Below are 16385 nucleotides of genomic sequence, written 5' to 3'. Positions count from 1 at the left end.
TGGGGAACCTCTGAAAGCTTAAAACATTTTTTTCCACTGTGAGGCTTTCCGCTTCCTTGCATTTTAGAAAATCCAAGCAGTGTGAAGAACGTCCACAAGGGGGCAGGCGTTGGCAATAGATGGGAATATTGGTGCGGAAAACCAGCGTGTGAAACTGGTTCAATTTTCTTTTCCTTGTGGGGCCTCTGCTCAGCTCTCTGAGTAGGTCTAAGATCGATACGTAACCTCAATATTGGAGACTAGCTGCTGTGCATCCTGACTTTTTTCTCTCTCCCTGCCTTCCTCCTTTCCTCTCACCCTTTCTCCCCTGCATCCTCTTGTGTACTTTCTTCACTGAAGTGGAAAGTCAGGTTTAAAAAAGTAGTAGATAACTTCCTAAACATGACCAAGCTTGCAACGTCTTAAAAGCCCAATCTCCATGCAAACAGATGACGACACACATACGAGAAATAGCAACAGTTCAGACTGCTAGAGTGTACACAAGCCACTGGGAAAAGGACCTGTTCCCTGTCAGTATGTCAGGAGTCCCTGTAAAGTTCCCATCACCTGTACACGCTAGGAGATGGTTATTGATTCCAATTCAGGTCTCACTGACGTTTACTGAGTGCCTACTGTGTGTCAGGTTAGGTGCTGGGAGATCGAGACTATGTTATTTCACCGAATCTTCACACCAGTAGTTTGAGCTCAGTAGGCCTTTCCCTATTTACACATAAGGCAATTGAATCTCAGAGAGATCATGCCGCTGGCAGGTCACAGAAACATAATTTAAGCCAGAGTTTGGACTTCTTACTCTAGTGTTCCTGCCATTAAACCACACTGGATTGCTTGATTTAGCCCCATCTCCCAACGTGAATATGATTCAGGGGAACCAGTGTGGGGAAGAGAGAGGCAGCTTTTTCTTCTGATGTCAACTAAGCTCAGTGCATAGATGCTCCAGAGGGAAAGAAGAGGCATGAGGGGACAGGGGCTGTCATTGTTCTTTTTGACTCCAAGTCAGTCAGAGGCTGGAGGGCTCAGTCAGGGGAGCAGACTTAAGGGAGCCGAGAGTGAAAACTTCGGCCAACTTGGTGGTCTGTGACCCTTTGCTCAGCCAGGGACTGTCCTGGATAGTCCTGGTGGCCAGCATAGGGCCGGGGTCCAATAAATATTTGTTCCACCGAACTCCTTGTACAGATGGGAAGACAAAGGACCAGGGGTCTGGCTATGACCAGTTTAAGGTCAATGAATGGTAGAGCAAAGTGTGGAACTCTGGGGGCTTTGAGTGTTTCCTTACACCAGTTTTTCAAAGTATGAGCCATTCCATCGGGGTACGTGTACAGGGAGATGTGGGGTTGGACACAGGAGAATGCTTTCTATTTAATAATCATCTATTTTATATAAAAATATATAGCAAGCTTTCAATTCCATGGATATTATGGCCAGGATGTGACTAAATTAGATAGCAAGTAAAAAGTGGATCGATTTAAATGTTACATAAAGAATACACCAGAATAGCCAATACAATATTGAAGAAGAACAAAGTTGGAAGACTGATGCTACGTGACTTCAAGACTTACTGTAAAGCTACAGTAATCAAGACAGTGATGTACTGATGAAAGAATAGACAAACAGATCAATGGAACACAATAAGGAGCCCAGAAATAGACCCCGATAAAAATACAGTCAATTGATCTTTGATAAAGGAGCACAGGAAACACAACAGGGCAAAGATAGTCTCTTCAACAATGGTGCTGGAACAACAGAACTTCCAAAAAAATTAATCTAGACACAGTCCTTACATCCTTCAGGAAATTCACTCAAAATATAGGATCATTTCCCCATTTCATAGGCTTAAATGTAAAATGCAAAACTATAAACTCCTAGAAGATACCATAGGGGAAAACCTAAATGACCTTGGTTATGGTGATGCTTTTTTAGATACACCACCAAACACATGATCCATGAAAGAAATAATTGATAAGCTGGACTTCATTAAAATTAAAAAGTTCTGCTCTGTGAAAGGAAATGTAATAGAGGCGGAGCAGGCACGCAGCTGTTATCGCGAGACCCTGAGCCTCAAGGGCGGAGGTACAGCTGTGCAGGCAGGCAGCGTGGTCCGCGCGGCAGAAAGTGCGGGAAGAGGTGGATTGCAGCCTTCTCCCCGGGGCCCTCCGGGCTCTCTGGCCTTGGGGCCGGCGGGTGAGCTGGGGGGCCCGGGGACAGCCCGAGGGCTGTGTCCTATAGCGCTCCAGGGCCCTCACCACGGCCGCGCCCTGGCCGGGCCCAGGCCTTGAAGCAGCAGTGACCCTTCTCCCCCCATCCCCACCTCGTCGACCTAATGGTGGTGGCGGTCACCATGGGTCACAATCCACGGAGGCCTCAGCAGCTGGAGTATATGGACACTGCCATTAAGGTAACAGTTTCAACCAGCTTCCGTCTCTCCGTTCAATTTTCAAAAACTGGTACAGCTGAGATCAGTTGTCTACTCCTAGGAGGTGGCCAGAGGTCAGGGTTAAGGTGTAAGGACATTGCACAGCATTACTTCAGGTCCACCTCTGTGGTTAGGGCTATTCTCAGAGAAGGGCAGTTGGGAGCTGGGAATTCACCTGATGGGTATTTGCTCCTATTGATCCTATACAAGTGATTCTCTCCAGCTTAAATGAAAAGCCCAAGGACCGGCTAGATCCTGGGTGCCTGGCTCCCTCAGTGATGACGGCTGGGCAGGGTCTGGGGACCTGGCCCTGAGGGCGCCGACAGCTGAGATCGGATCCAGCCTGGGTGCTGGACGAATGCTCCTGGGCCGGGTAACCGGCCCATGCAGCGACCCTCTCCTCTCAGCCAGGGCCTGGACCTCAGAGGGGGAAAGTTGAGCCTTGGGACCTTGCCCCTTCTTGTCAGAACAGAGAATAACCTTTGTTTGGGAGGAGGTTTATGGGAACTCTGTGACCTGACCGTGACCTGACCTCAAAAAAAGGATCTGACACGGAGAGGTTTGCAACAACTAGCCATGCCCCTCCCTCACCTTTCCTATAAAAGGGCTTTGCTGGAAGCTTTCGAGGAGTGCAGGGTTTTTAAGGCATGAGCCACCCGTCTCCTTTCATGGGCGTACAATAGACCTTTCTCTGTTCCCAACTCTGACATTTTGGTATTGTTTGGCCTCACTGTGCTTCAGGCACATGGACTTGTGTTGGATAACAAAAATATCAAGTGAATTAGAAGGAAAGCCACAGACTGGGAGAAAATATTTACAAAAAACACATCTGATATAGGACTGTTAGCCAATATACCAAGAAAACCCTTAAAAAACAACAGTAAGATAACAAACAACCCAATTAAAAAATGGACCAAAGGCTTCAACAGATGCCTCATCAAAGAGGATATACAGCTGGCAAATAAGCATATGAAAAGATGTTCCATATCATATGTCATTAGGGAAATGCAAGTTAAAACAACGAGATATCATCACACACCTAATACAATGGCCAGAATCTGAAACAACGACACCATATGCTGGTGCGGATGTGGAGCAGCCAGAACTCTCATTCATTGCTGGTGAGAATGCCGCGTGGTACAGCCACTTTGGAAGACAGTTTGGCAGTCTCTCACACAACTAAACATACTCTCATGGTACGAGCCAGGGATCACCCTCCTTGGTCTTTACCCAAAGGAGTTGAAAACTTAACGTCTACACAAAACCCTGCACATGAATGTTTAGAGCAATTTTAATCATAATCGCCAAACCGTGGAAGCAACCAAGATGTCCTTCAGTAGGTGAATGAATAAATGAACTGTGGTCCATCCAGACAATGGAATAGTACTCAGTGCTAAAAAGAAGTGCACTGTCAAACCATGACAAGACATGAAGGAAACTTAAATGCATATTATTAAATGAAAGAAGTCAATCTGAGAGGGCTACAGACTGTATGATTCCAGCTATATCACATTTGGGATAAGGCAAAACTATGGAGGTAATAAAAAGATCAGTGTTGGTGGCGGGGGTGGGTAGGAGAAGAGATGAATGGGCAGAGCATAGAGGATTTTGAGGGGAGTGAAAATACTCTGTATGATATCATACTGGTGGGTACATGTCATTACACATTTGTCCAAACCCATAGCACCCTTAGATAAACTATGGATTTTGAGTGATTATGATGTGTCAGTGTAAGTTCATCCTCTGTAAAAAAGGTACTACTTTGGGGAGTGATGTTGCTAACGGGGAGGCTATGCATGGGTGTGGGCTGGGAGTTTACGGCAAATCTCTGTACCGTCCTTTCAATTTTTAGGTAAACCTAACCCTGCTCTTGAAAAGATAGTCTTGAAAAAGTACATTACCTAAAATAGGTTTCCTATTGCTGCTGTACCAAATTACCACAAACTTAGTGATTGAAAACAACCCAAATTTATTATTTTATAGCTCTGGAGGTCAGAAGTCCTAAAATTAAGGGATCAGCAGGGCTGCATTCCTTCTAGAGGCTCTTGGGCACAGCATCCCCTAGAAATTCAGATTATCAGTTATTCCTTTCATGAACCGTATCTTTGATGTTTTATCTAAAAAGGCATCACCATACCTGTCATCTAGGTTTTCTCCTATGCTAGGAGTTTTAAAGTTGCATTTTACATTGAGGTCTGTGATCCATTTTGAGCTAATTTTTGTGAAGGGTGTAATTTGTTTCCTTGCCTTTTCTAGATTCTAATGGTGCCTTTCTTGGCTTGAGGTCCCTTCCTTGCATCACTCCAACCTCTGCTTCTGTTGTCACGTCTCCTTTTTCTGACTTTGACCTTCTCGTCTCCCTCTTATAAGGCGCCTTGTAATTACATCGGGCCCACCCAGCTAATATAGGATAATTTCTTCATTTCAGGATCCTTAATTTAATTGCATCTGCAAAATCCCTTTTGCCATGTAAGGGAACACATTCATAGGTTCTGAGATTAGGACATAAATACCTTTTGGGGACCATTATTCTGTCATAGAGTAGAGATGGTATAAATATGTGGTGAAATTACGAAGGTCTTCTTTGAATGACTAAAGTTTGGGAAATACTGTCTCACATCCCAGCTGCTTCCTTGGAGAACATTTACAGCCATGACACCAGCTTCCTTAGGGATTTGTGTATTTGAAGGGTCAGGTAGAGGAAAGCTTTGCTATCTGAGGGCATAATTGCCTGTTTTTTTTTTTTTTAAATTATTTTACTGAAGTATAGTTGATTTGCAATGTTGTGTTAATTTCTTCTGTACAGCAAAGTGATTCAGTTATACATATATATATACATTCTTTTTCATATTCTTTTCCATTATGGCTTATCACAGGATATTGAATATATTCCCTGTGCTCTACAGTAGGACCTTGTTGTTTAAGTATAATTGCCTGTTAATGAGGGCAGGTCGTGCCATGGGAAAGCCCTTCTGAGAGCAGGAAGATGTGGAGTTTAATTTGGAAGTGGGCACTGGAAAAAGCTGACTTGTTCTACGTAAAAGCATGAGAAGAATTACTGGAAAGGGTGATGCACAGCCTTGTATAGGTGGTGTGAGGCTGAGGTACATTTAAAGAACAGGATGTTGATATTTAATCTAGAGTTGTTTTCATTCTTGCCTTGTCACTCCTTCGTCTGGTCTCATGCTTGGGGCGGGATAAAAATGCTTTATACATGTGTGAACCTGTGCTTGAAAAAAGTTATGGGCTCTCACTGGCCAACATTTTATCCCCGGCCCCTCCTCTTCCCAATTAAGGGAAAGAATGACTTACACATCCAGGTCTTGAGGGACAGATTGTGAACAGAACAGGTGTCAGGACAGTGTTATAGGTTAGACCAAGTAGAGGGACCCGAGAGAATAAAGCCTTTGCAAATATCTCAGGGGAAGTTTTGGTCTTCCTTGTGCATTATCTCAGTTAATCCCCACTAGACACTCTGAGACCCAGAGATGTTATGCAATGGACTTAATGGACCAGCTGGGTCTTTAGTCATGTCTGTGTTGGCTTGAAGGCCAGTTCTCAAATTGGTTGTCATGGACAAACATGCCTGGTTATAGCATTTTAGAGATAGGGTGGTCTTGATGCTAGAGCTCAGGCCCCACCTGAAACTCATTGTTGCATCAATTATATTGTCCAGTATCAAATTTAATGAGTATGCTCTGAAAATTTATAATGTATGGATAACTATGCTTGTAGGTGGGGTATGGGGCATTGTAATGGATATGCACCTGCACTCTTTCCCAAAGCGTGTTCCTAAGAACACCATTGTCTCAGGGTGGTAATAGGTCTTCATGACAAAAAGCGTTCCTACTCAGCCACAAAAAAGAATGAAATTTTGCCATTTGCAGCAACATGGATGGATCTGGAGGGCATTATGCTAAGTGAAATGTCAGTCAGAGAAAGACAAATACTGTATGATCACTTATAGGTAGAATCTAAAAAATACAACAAACTCCTGAATGTAACAAAAAAGAAACAGATTCACGGATAATAGATAACAAACTAGTGGTTACCGGCTAGGAGAGGGAAGGGAAGGAGGGGCAAAAAAGGGGTCGGGGATTAGGAGGTATAGCTATTATATATAAAATAAGCCACCAGAATATATTGTATAACGCAGGGAATATAGCCAATATTTTACAATAACTATAAATGAAATATAACCTTTAAAAATTGTGAATCAATATATTGTACACCTGTAACTTATATAATATTGTACATCAACTATACTTCAATAAAAAAGAGATGGTAAAGATATTTTTAAAGTTTCCACAAGTAAGGAAAATACTGAAAATCAATTTATCTATCCATCCATCCATCCATTTTTTGCCTATCTCTCATTTATCTCTCTATGTATTCCTTATAGAACTTCTTAGAACCTCTAATATGTGCAATGGGAATCTCCAAGAGGGAGATATAGCATGCAGCATTTCCTTGGGGATCAATATCTAGAGAGAATGAGTGCCTGACACAGAGCAGGTGCTCTGTGAATGTGTGCGGCATGAATAAACCAATGGGTGAATGTTACAGATGATGTAAGGAGTTCCAGGAGGGGAAAGAGAACTTCTCTGATCAATATGTAGCTCAAGACTATGGTAATGATCGAATCCCAAAGTATTTATGAAACATTTACTATGCCAATAGCTACCATTTACTAAGCACCTACTGTGTGCCAGGCATGGTGCTAGATGCTTTCTTATATTATCTTTTTAGTTAAAATGGGATCAAGAGATATAATCAGTCATTTGGGAGGGCTTCTGTAGGGTCTGCCGATAGAAGTAAGCTTTACAAGGCAATTGTGGTAGCCCCACAAAGACTTAACATAACCTGCGATCATAATAGGAAGGACTAAAGACCCGGTGACCCTTCAAGCCACTTGAAATACTAGCACTTAATAGCAGAATGTTATGCATAATTAGACAGGACTAGTGTGCAGCTCTTTTAAAAATGCAGCATTTACACTGAATGTCAATATTTCCTTTGGTCAGGGGACCACCAGTGTACGTACATTGTTAAGTGAAAGCAAGCAGCCAAGTTAAATTCTAATTAAATGTTACCATTGTTATTTGAAAAATAACAGGTTAGTGTTGGTGTCAAATTGACTTTTATCAGCGGATGGAATTAGAGCATTTTGTCATTTTAGGGTTGTCAAATACATGTGAATAATGTTGCCCAAGAAGCCTTCCTTGACTTTAGTTAAGGTTGAAACAAAGAGAATTAATATGGTGAGGATGTAAATGAGAGTGTCATTAGCACAAGAAAAGGATTATGTTGTATCTGGTTTTCTTTGAGCCTCTGCAGATGCTTTGTTAGCGGGCTGGATGTTTTCCTGTGCTGTGAATTCCAAATGTAGCTCGTGTTCCTGGTTGGCAGTGCAATGGACAAGCAGATCTCCTTCCTCTGTACAACTTCCCTAAACCGGCTGTCTGAGCAGGGAAATGAGAAGCCTTTCCCCAGGGGCAGAAGGATAAAATATGAAAGAGAATTTGAGTTTTAAGAGAACAGGTACTTATCAAGAGGACAAACTAATCAAGAGTCGTTTTAGGATGGGAAGTGAATACGAGGCAGAGTTTCACATCTACAAAGCTGGCAGGGAGGTGGCATGATGCCAGCACTGGGCATCAGAGATCTATTAGTGGTAACTGGTCAGTCCTCCTGTGTGCCAGCCCTGCGTGGTATCCTGGTGATTCAAGACAGTTACTGCCTTTGAAGACCTTAAGATTCCAGAACAGTGGGGAAGACCTACAATGGAATGTGACTCTGAAGTGGATGGCAGAATCCAATTCCCAAGTCTTTCCGCTTCTATCTATGTGAACTTGGACACATTACTGCACCCCTGTGATTCTCAGACTCCTCATCTGTAAAATGGGAGCACTGACACCTACCTCACAGGTTCTTTGTGGGGATGAAATGATGAACTGTATTGATAGTTTCCTGCACACACATAGCTGGCCTTCAGGAACCTGCTAGTTTCCTTTCTCTGAATGCCTCCCTTCTTAGATTAAAGAATGACTTCGATTGGACCAGTAGGAAGAGGGTTGCATCAAGACAAATAGGTCACGCCAGTTCCTAGTTGCTGATAAAGAATGAGAAGGCAACTCGATCAAGGGCTTTTTTCTCTTCTCACCGGGGCTGACATTTAAGCACATCCCATTCCATTTTTGTGAATGATCTCAGAACAACGGTATTGTCCTGTTTTACTGTCAACTTAAGTCACCAGTGAGTGTTGACATCTTTCATTCTTTTATTCCACAGACATCCATAGACTACATGGGTGGTGTAGGTGAGGGACGGGTGATTGACAGAGAGCTGGGAGGGGCCAGTGTTCTGGAGTCAGGCTACTTATTGATGACATGCTTAGGAAAGTCGCTTAACAACCATAATACATGAAGAATAATTTCTACCTCATAGGGTTGTTACGGTGCTTAAATGAGACAATACACTGTAATGGTTAAATGAGACAATATATGTTGTGTAATTCATCTGTATACAATATATATGTGCATATGATGGAGAAAAAGTTGGTACCCAAATTTACATGTAATATGATAATATATCTTCAAGACTATGAGCTTCTAATGCACAGGCCGTGTCTTATTTGAAAAGCACTGTACTATTGTGGTTAAGTGCATGTGCTCTGAGTCAATCCTGGAGTTTAAACCTTGGCTCCGCTACTTACCAGCTGGTGTTCTTGAATAAAGTATGTGTCTCTGAAACTCAGTATCTTAAAATTGAAAATTAGGATAATGGTGCCACCTCACAGTGTTTTGCGAGAATTCAGTAGTACATAATGAAATTCTGCTGAAGGATGAGGGCACAGCTAGCTGGTAAGAGACTAACCCTGCCAATAGCAAAAATAGCCAAGTTGGAAAAATTACAAAAACAGCTGTTTGAAGGCATCAGAGGACAACCAAGGCAGCAAATAAATTTTGGTAATATCCTATTTCTTGATCCAGGTAGGGGTTACTTAGAAGTGTTAACCTTGTGTAGATTGATAGAGCTGTACACTCATGGGCTTTTCTGTAAGTCAGCTATATTTCAATAAGGACATTTACAAAAATGTGGGATGGATTGTTAGAAGCACTGATTATGGCACTAGAATGGAGTGTGTGCATCCAGATGTTATCTGGTCTTTTTTTTTTTTTTTTTTACGCCCAGGCCTCGTCCTGTCCTGTGCCCTAAACGTAGATGTTCAGTAGATTTCTGTAGAGTCTAACTGAATTGAATGCTCTGTTTTTTCCTGGTGCCTTTTGAAAATCTATTTCCTCTCCTTTGTTTTCCCTCTCAGATACTCACTGGCATATCAATGTCCTCTTCTGTTGTTTATAGCAAGTTGATTATTTTGGCAGAAACTTTAATCGCACCCCTTGTCCCTGGGAGGCATCAATAGAATACTGAAGTTTGATTATGAGGAGATGTAATTTCTCCAATACTATGAAAGTGTCTGTCAAACCCAGGGCTGAGTTTTCAACACACCCTGAACGTGACAGCAAACCCCTGTGTGATGTCCTAATGACCATCCTAGCCAGTCACCAGTGGCTTCTCCAAGCAATGTGCTGTTCTCACCAAATCACACCAAAATCAAGGGCAGCAGATTTCTATAAAGTAGAGAGAATCTTGAGCAGGTGACCATTTTCCATATTCATGGTTAAGCAAAGGAAAACAAATGTTGATACAGTAAGGAAAGATAAGCTGTTTCCTGAAAATGAGTGCACTGCTGTACTTTTCAATCCTTGAACTAAAACACTAAATTGGGAAGAAACCTCACATGAACTTGGAGCTTGGAGGTATTCTGGATAAAACATCTGAAAGCAGGTAGGCTTCATCACCCAATGGGAAGAGGGGTCACAGAGTCTGGGTTTCACTCTAAGACCTTCCACTCACCTTCCCCCCTTTCAGATACTCCCCTTCTGAACAACACATTAATTTCTAGTTCTTCTCTACAAGTGAATTATAGCCCTTTGTAGTACCAGCTTTATATGTAGCTTTATATGCAGCCAACCTTAGAAAGGGGTAAAAATAATAAGAATTGGCCACCTTGAGCAGACTTGGTTTTGCGTCCCACCCCTTCTTTCCAGCCCATCACCCAGGAAAGTTCAGGGTCTGTGGGGTGCAGCAGAAAACTTCAGTGAAAGTTTTAGAGCTCAGTTACCTCCTGCTTTTGTCTCATTTGTTTTTGCTTCTGTACACTCCTTACATCTGTCGCAGCTTACCTAGTGATGCATTTATTTTATTTATTTATTTATTTTTTAATAAATTTGTTTATTTTATTTATTTATTTTTGGCATCATTGGGTCTTCGTTGCCATGCGCGGGCTTTCTCTAGTTGTGGCGAGCGGGGGCTACTCTTCGTTGCAGTGCGCAGGCTTCTCATTGCGGTGGCTTCTCTTGTGGAGCATGGGCTATAGGCGCGCAGGCTTCAGTAGTTGTGGCACACAGGCCCAGTAGTTGTGGCTCACGGGCTCTAGAGTGCAGGCTCAGCAGTTGTGGCGCACGGGCTTAGTTGCTCCGCGGCATGTGGGATCTTCCCGGACCAGGGCTCGAACCCGTGTCCCCTGCATTGGCAGGCGGATTCTTGACCACTGCGCCACGAGGGAAGCCCGACCTAGTGATGCATTTAAAAGATACTTTTAAAAGATTTCATTTCACATTTTAGTGATTCTTCATTGGAAATGCAGTTCAAAGTACCTCGTCTGCCATCCTGCCAGAAATAAAAGTCCCATCACTGTATCATCCAAAAAACAGGCAGTTCTCTCCCCAAGAAGAGTTCAGCTCCACCTTTTGCAATACTTTTCTCTCACTGCCACATCTGTTCACCTATGTAGATCTGGTCATTTATTTATTCATCAAATATCTGCTGAGAGCCTACTGTGTGCCAGGTACTGCTTTGGATGCTGGGACACAGTACAAAACTACACACTGGCATTATCCAAAGCGTGTGTATAGTGGCTACTGAAAATGGGTATAAAATCAAATGTAAGAAAGTCTAAACATCAGGCTTATCTAGTATAAGGGAGGGTTTGTTCTCGAAAGGTCCAACAATATTATAACACCTTTATTTACATCTTGTCCTTTAGTCGGAATTTTGCCAATACATTTCCAACATTTCAGGATGTTTCTAAATTTGTTTTTGTTTTTGCTCATCCATAATTGAACCCACCAATGCTTATGTTAAGCTCATGAGCTTGAAGCTAAAGACTTGCTGCTTTAGACACATGTATAATGATCTCCATCTACATCTCAGTACTATCAGGTTTTTGATATTTACACTTCTACCAGAGTATTAGGATTTTATTATTTTCAGATTTTTACTCATTATATGAGATAAGGATCCAATGTTCTACAACCTTGCCAAATAACATATTAGTTGATCTTTTTTATAAACTGCTTACTTTGTTATGGACACTTTGTTAAGTGAGCATGATTTCATTTAATCCTGGGGTAAGAGTTACATGGCATCTCTGGACCATATAATAGAACTGCATTCTGTTCAGTGAGTTATTTGAGAGAAAGGAAATTTGATGTAGTTGAAAATATCATCATGGCATAATGAATAGTACACAAACAAGATGATTAACATTCTTTCAAATTTCAAATAGAACTCTAGTTATTCCAGTGAATGAATAATCTCTTGATTATACTTTTCAAGTATATAAAGTAAAAATCAGGCTGTAAGCCAACAACTTCTAAGTTCTAATTAATTCGATGTGAATATGTGGGATTCCCTTATTATGAGCCAGATAGATGTGGGTTGAGATCCCCCTTTCCCACTATTACCAGCCATCATCTGGGACAAACGACATAATTCTTTGAACCTCAGTTTATTTGGCTCTACAATGGGAGCAAACATGACAACCTCAAAGTATGGTGAAAAGGATAAAATAATTTATTATTTGTAAAGGGCATACACTGTGAAACTTGGAACATCATAGTTGTTCAAAAAATGCATGGGTCTCCTTTTTATGCAGTCAGGTATATTGTAAGTATTTAATGAATATTTATTGGAGGTTTTGAGTTATGATATTAATAATCAAAATGGGGTATAACATTAAAATAAAATTAGTTATTGAAGTTGGAAAGAAAGCTGAAACCTTTCAAACTTAATTCTTTCTTCCTTTCCTGGTCATGGAACTCTTCAAGGCCAGGTGTCCTGGAATGGGCAATTATTCGACTACTTGCTTTGTTTCTAACTACCCAGCTGGTTAGAACCCCTCTGTTACAGGAACATGACTCCAGGTAAATAAGCTCATAGATGAGAAAAGGAGGGGACACACTTCTTCCTTCTGCTCTGTGCAGTTGAGGTGTCTGATTCAGGAGATGCTGAGGACAACTTTCCTGGCTTCTTAGGTGTGTTTTAGGACAGAAGGCAAAGGTGAGAGAAGCAAGCTGCCTCTTCCCTCTGCCTTCCCTCTGCCAGTTATGTGTAGAGGTTCACAAGGGGAACAGGCTTGATAGGAAGGGCACTTGCACATTTTTAACATATAAAGTCCTTGTGAAGCCTTGGAAGTAGATAGCACCAGAGCTCACTAATACCTGGTTTCTTCTCCTTCCTGGGTCCACAGAGGACAGTGCTTCCCAGCCTCCATGCCTATTAGTGGGGTTACCTGTCTAGTTTTGGCCGAGGGGCTGTGGCTGAAACAGCATGTGTCACTTCTGAGTCAAAGCAAAAGACGTGCAGACATGAAATCTCCATGCTCTCTCCTCTTCACCTTGTCTCAGAGGCACCAGGTGAGTCACCTGCATCATTGAGTAAATGCATTAGTCACAGCTGCCCTGGAGAGTTGCCCGGACCCATAGTGGACTTCGCAAAAGTGAGAAATAAACTATTAAGGTGTTAAGTCCCAGAAATTTATTGATATTTGTTACTGCCTCATAATCCAGTTGATCTTGACCAGCAGAGACTCTTTAGGAGGGTTTCAAATAGGGTGGGGAGCATTCCATGCTATCAACAAAATATCTTAAGATTCTTCCAAACAAATAGTCCTGTCTTATGTTACGGGGGATCAAGGCTTGAGGTGGGAGGTAAGAAGAAGGGAAGCAATGAATCAAGATAAGCTGGAAGAGAATTACAGCATTAAATAGTGCCTGATTATTTCTTCTGGGTTTTGAATTACCATATAAACTTTCTGCATTCCAGAATTCTCAAATAAATTCTGTACTCTTTGCCCAACTCAGAAGAATCCCCCTGAAGACCACTGTTTTCAAAATGCCTTGAAGATTGCTCACAGCAGAAAGCAGCTGAGTGCCTGTCTGTGGCCAGGCTCCTTTTCAAGCTGGGAATGATAATCGGGAGACTTCAAGCTCCCGTTCTTCCTTCACTTGAAGTGAACAAATTTGGCTCAACATGTATGGGTTGTGGGCTTACCACATCCAGTCAGATGTCTGGCTCTGGGATGCAAAGATGAATGAGGCATGTACCCTCCCCTGGAGGAACTCACAGTGCAGTGGGAGAGAAAGATGCAGACATAAGTGCTTCAGTGGAGGCATAAACAACAGAAAGCCAGGGTCTAGAGGAGAGAGAGATTCATTGATGGGGTGAGGGGGGTGGCGGGCATGGTGAGAAGACTATATGTTTGAGCTAGTGCTTGAAGGACGAGAAAGACCTTGACAGCTTTCTGTGAGAAATGAAGAACAGCCAGTGTTGTATCTCTAGCTTTTTGGATTTTTATTTCTATGCTGTGGAAACACTAGTGCAGGAGATGTGCAAGTTGGGCATTTTCAAAGCCGATGTAACCAGAGATCTGGGCTAATGGGAAAATAGTCATAACATTGTCACTGAATGCAAGAACTTGTTGATATATTTTGCTAAATTGCCCTTATTAATGATTCATCAGATCTTTTTTGCTTTCTGCACTAAAAACAATCTTGCTATAGAATTTAACCCGCACGTATACGCACCCAGTTGTTGGCCCTTGGCAGCCTTCCTAAGCAGAGTGTGCTTTCCAGATGTGGTTGTTGACAAGCGAATTTTGGAATTCCACAATAACGAATACGTACAAGGGGGATATGAGGCTTAGAACAAGTCTACAATATACAAAGATCAGTTTTTCTTAAACTGTGGTCCCCAGAACATTATTTTTGGAACTATGAATAGATGTAATAAAAAGGGTTTATGTGGTGTGTTTTAAGTCAGCGCTTTCAGTTCCGAATTCACCCTGAGTACTACTAGCTCTGTCATGGAGCTTGCAGTAATTCTCCTTTGTAGCGGCTGTGATACTCAGCTTTGTCAGTAGAGAGCGCGGGAGAGTCACTGCAGGAAGAAAGAGATGATTTTCTTGGTTCCAGACTGCGTTTGTTTCTTCTTGCTTCTGATGCACCCTTGTCAGCAGCACTCGTTCCCCAGCTGCAAGCCCAGAGCATGCGGTTCCCCAGCAAGCTCACAGCCCCTGACCAGCCTGGTGATCACCTCACACAGTCGTCCTGATGTGGACACTCTGCACTCAGGCTTTGTGCTACCTGCTACCCGGACAACCTTGCAGCCTGCCCCTCTGCTCTCTGGAGGAGTGTTTCCTGCTCACCTTGAGACTGTGGGCCAGCTCTAGCCCAAGGCCTTCTTGGCCATCCAGTGTGCTTCAGCTACAATTTTTCCTCTGAATCCCAGCTGTGGGGACAGGCCCTGTCTTGCAAGATTTTGTCCTTCCTCCGTTACTCTTCCTTGGTCCTAGGGCATTATTTAGAGTTCTCGGTTCATTTTTATAGTTACTCCATTATTATGTTGAAAAATTCTTTATGGTTATTAACTTTTATGTTAAGCTTTCCCTGTTCAAGTTTCCCTGTGGCTTCTGTCTCCTTCATGGCTCTTGACCTTGACTGCACAGCAATAGTTCTTAAACGTTGATTCTCAGGACCCCTTTATACTCCTAAAATTATTGAAGACCCCAAAGAGCTTTTGTTCAAGTACGTTATATCTATTGGTACTTACCATATAAAAGTAAAACAAAACTTAAACACATGTATTTATTAATTCCTTTAAAACGATAAGCCCATTCATTCATTACATGTTAAATCATGTTGAAAAATATTTATAGTTTTCAAACCAGAAGTGTTAATGAGAAGAGTAGAATTGATTTATATTTCTGCAAATATCTTTCATGGCTGGCTTAACGAAGACAGCTGGATTCTCATATCTGCTTCTGCAGTCTCCTGTGATATGTTGTTTAGTTTGAAATTTATGAAGAAAATCTGGCTTCTCACAGATATATAGTTGGAAAGTGGGGAGTATTTAAGATAATTGCGGATATTCTTCTCTGATGCAACACAAAAATTCAACAAGTGGTAGTTTTCAAGAGGTTAGTTGCAATGTGAAATCTGAAATTAAAATTCATTGATCTCTCTTGTACTTTGAGTGTCTTTTACCCATGCATTTCCAATTTCAAAATTGGTCATTTCGAAAATACTGGCTCACTGAGTTATACAGATCTTCCAAGGGGTGACATATTTCATTATACAATATCAGAAAACCACATTCATTAATATTACCACTGATCTCATCAGAAAAAAATCTTTATTAGAAAAATGTCAAGATCACAGAGACAGATACAAGCTTAACAAAATTCAAATACTCACTTGAATACTAATATTCTAATATTAATTCTAACATTAATGTTCTAATATTAATTGAATTCTAATATTCACTGAAGTGTATTATTGGCAAGAAAAATCTCTGACAATTGACTAAGTCTGAATAACCATAGTTTGTCAGTCATCCTTTCAAATGAAAAGAAAGTTTTAAATGAAAGGGTGGCTAATTCAGCTTGCAACTCAAACAATTACAAGTGCCCTTCCTCACAACACAGCGTAGTACTTTGGTATGCAGCAAAAGAGCTTTATGCCCACTTTCCATTTCATCACAAAGAATATTAAGAAGATGTGTACTCAAGGGTGAGATTTAATAAAATTAGTCCTTTTTTCTGTTCCATTAAGTGATAAAGTGAAATTTG

This window comes from Eubalaena glacialis, chromosome 5 (assembly GCF_028564815.1).
Source record: "Eubalaena glacialis isolate mEubGla1 chromosome 5, mEubGla1.1.hap2.+ XY, whole genome shotgun sequence".
In the NCBI taxonomy this organism is placed as follows: domain Eukaryota; kingdom Metazoa; phylum Chordata; class Mammalia; order Artiodactyla; family Balaenidae; genus Eubalaena; species Eubalaena glacialis.
Note: the sequence above shows the minus strand (reverse complement) of the source record.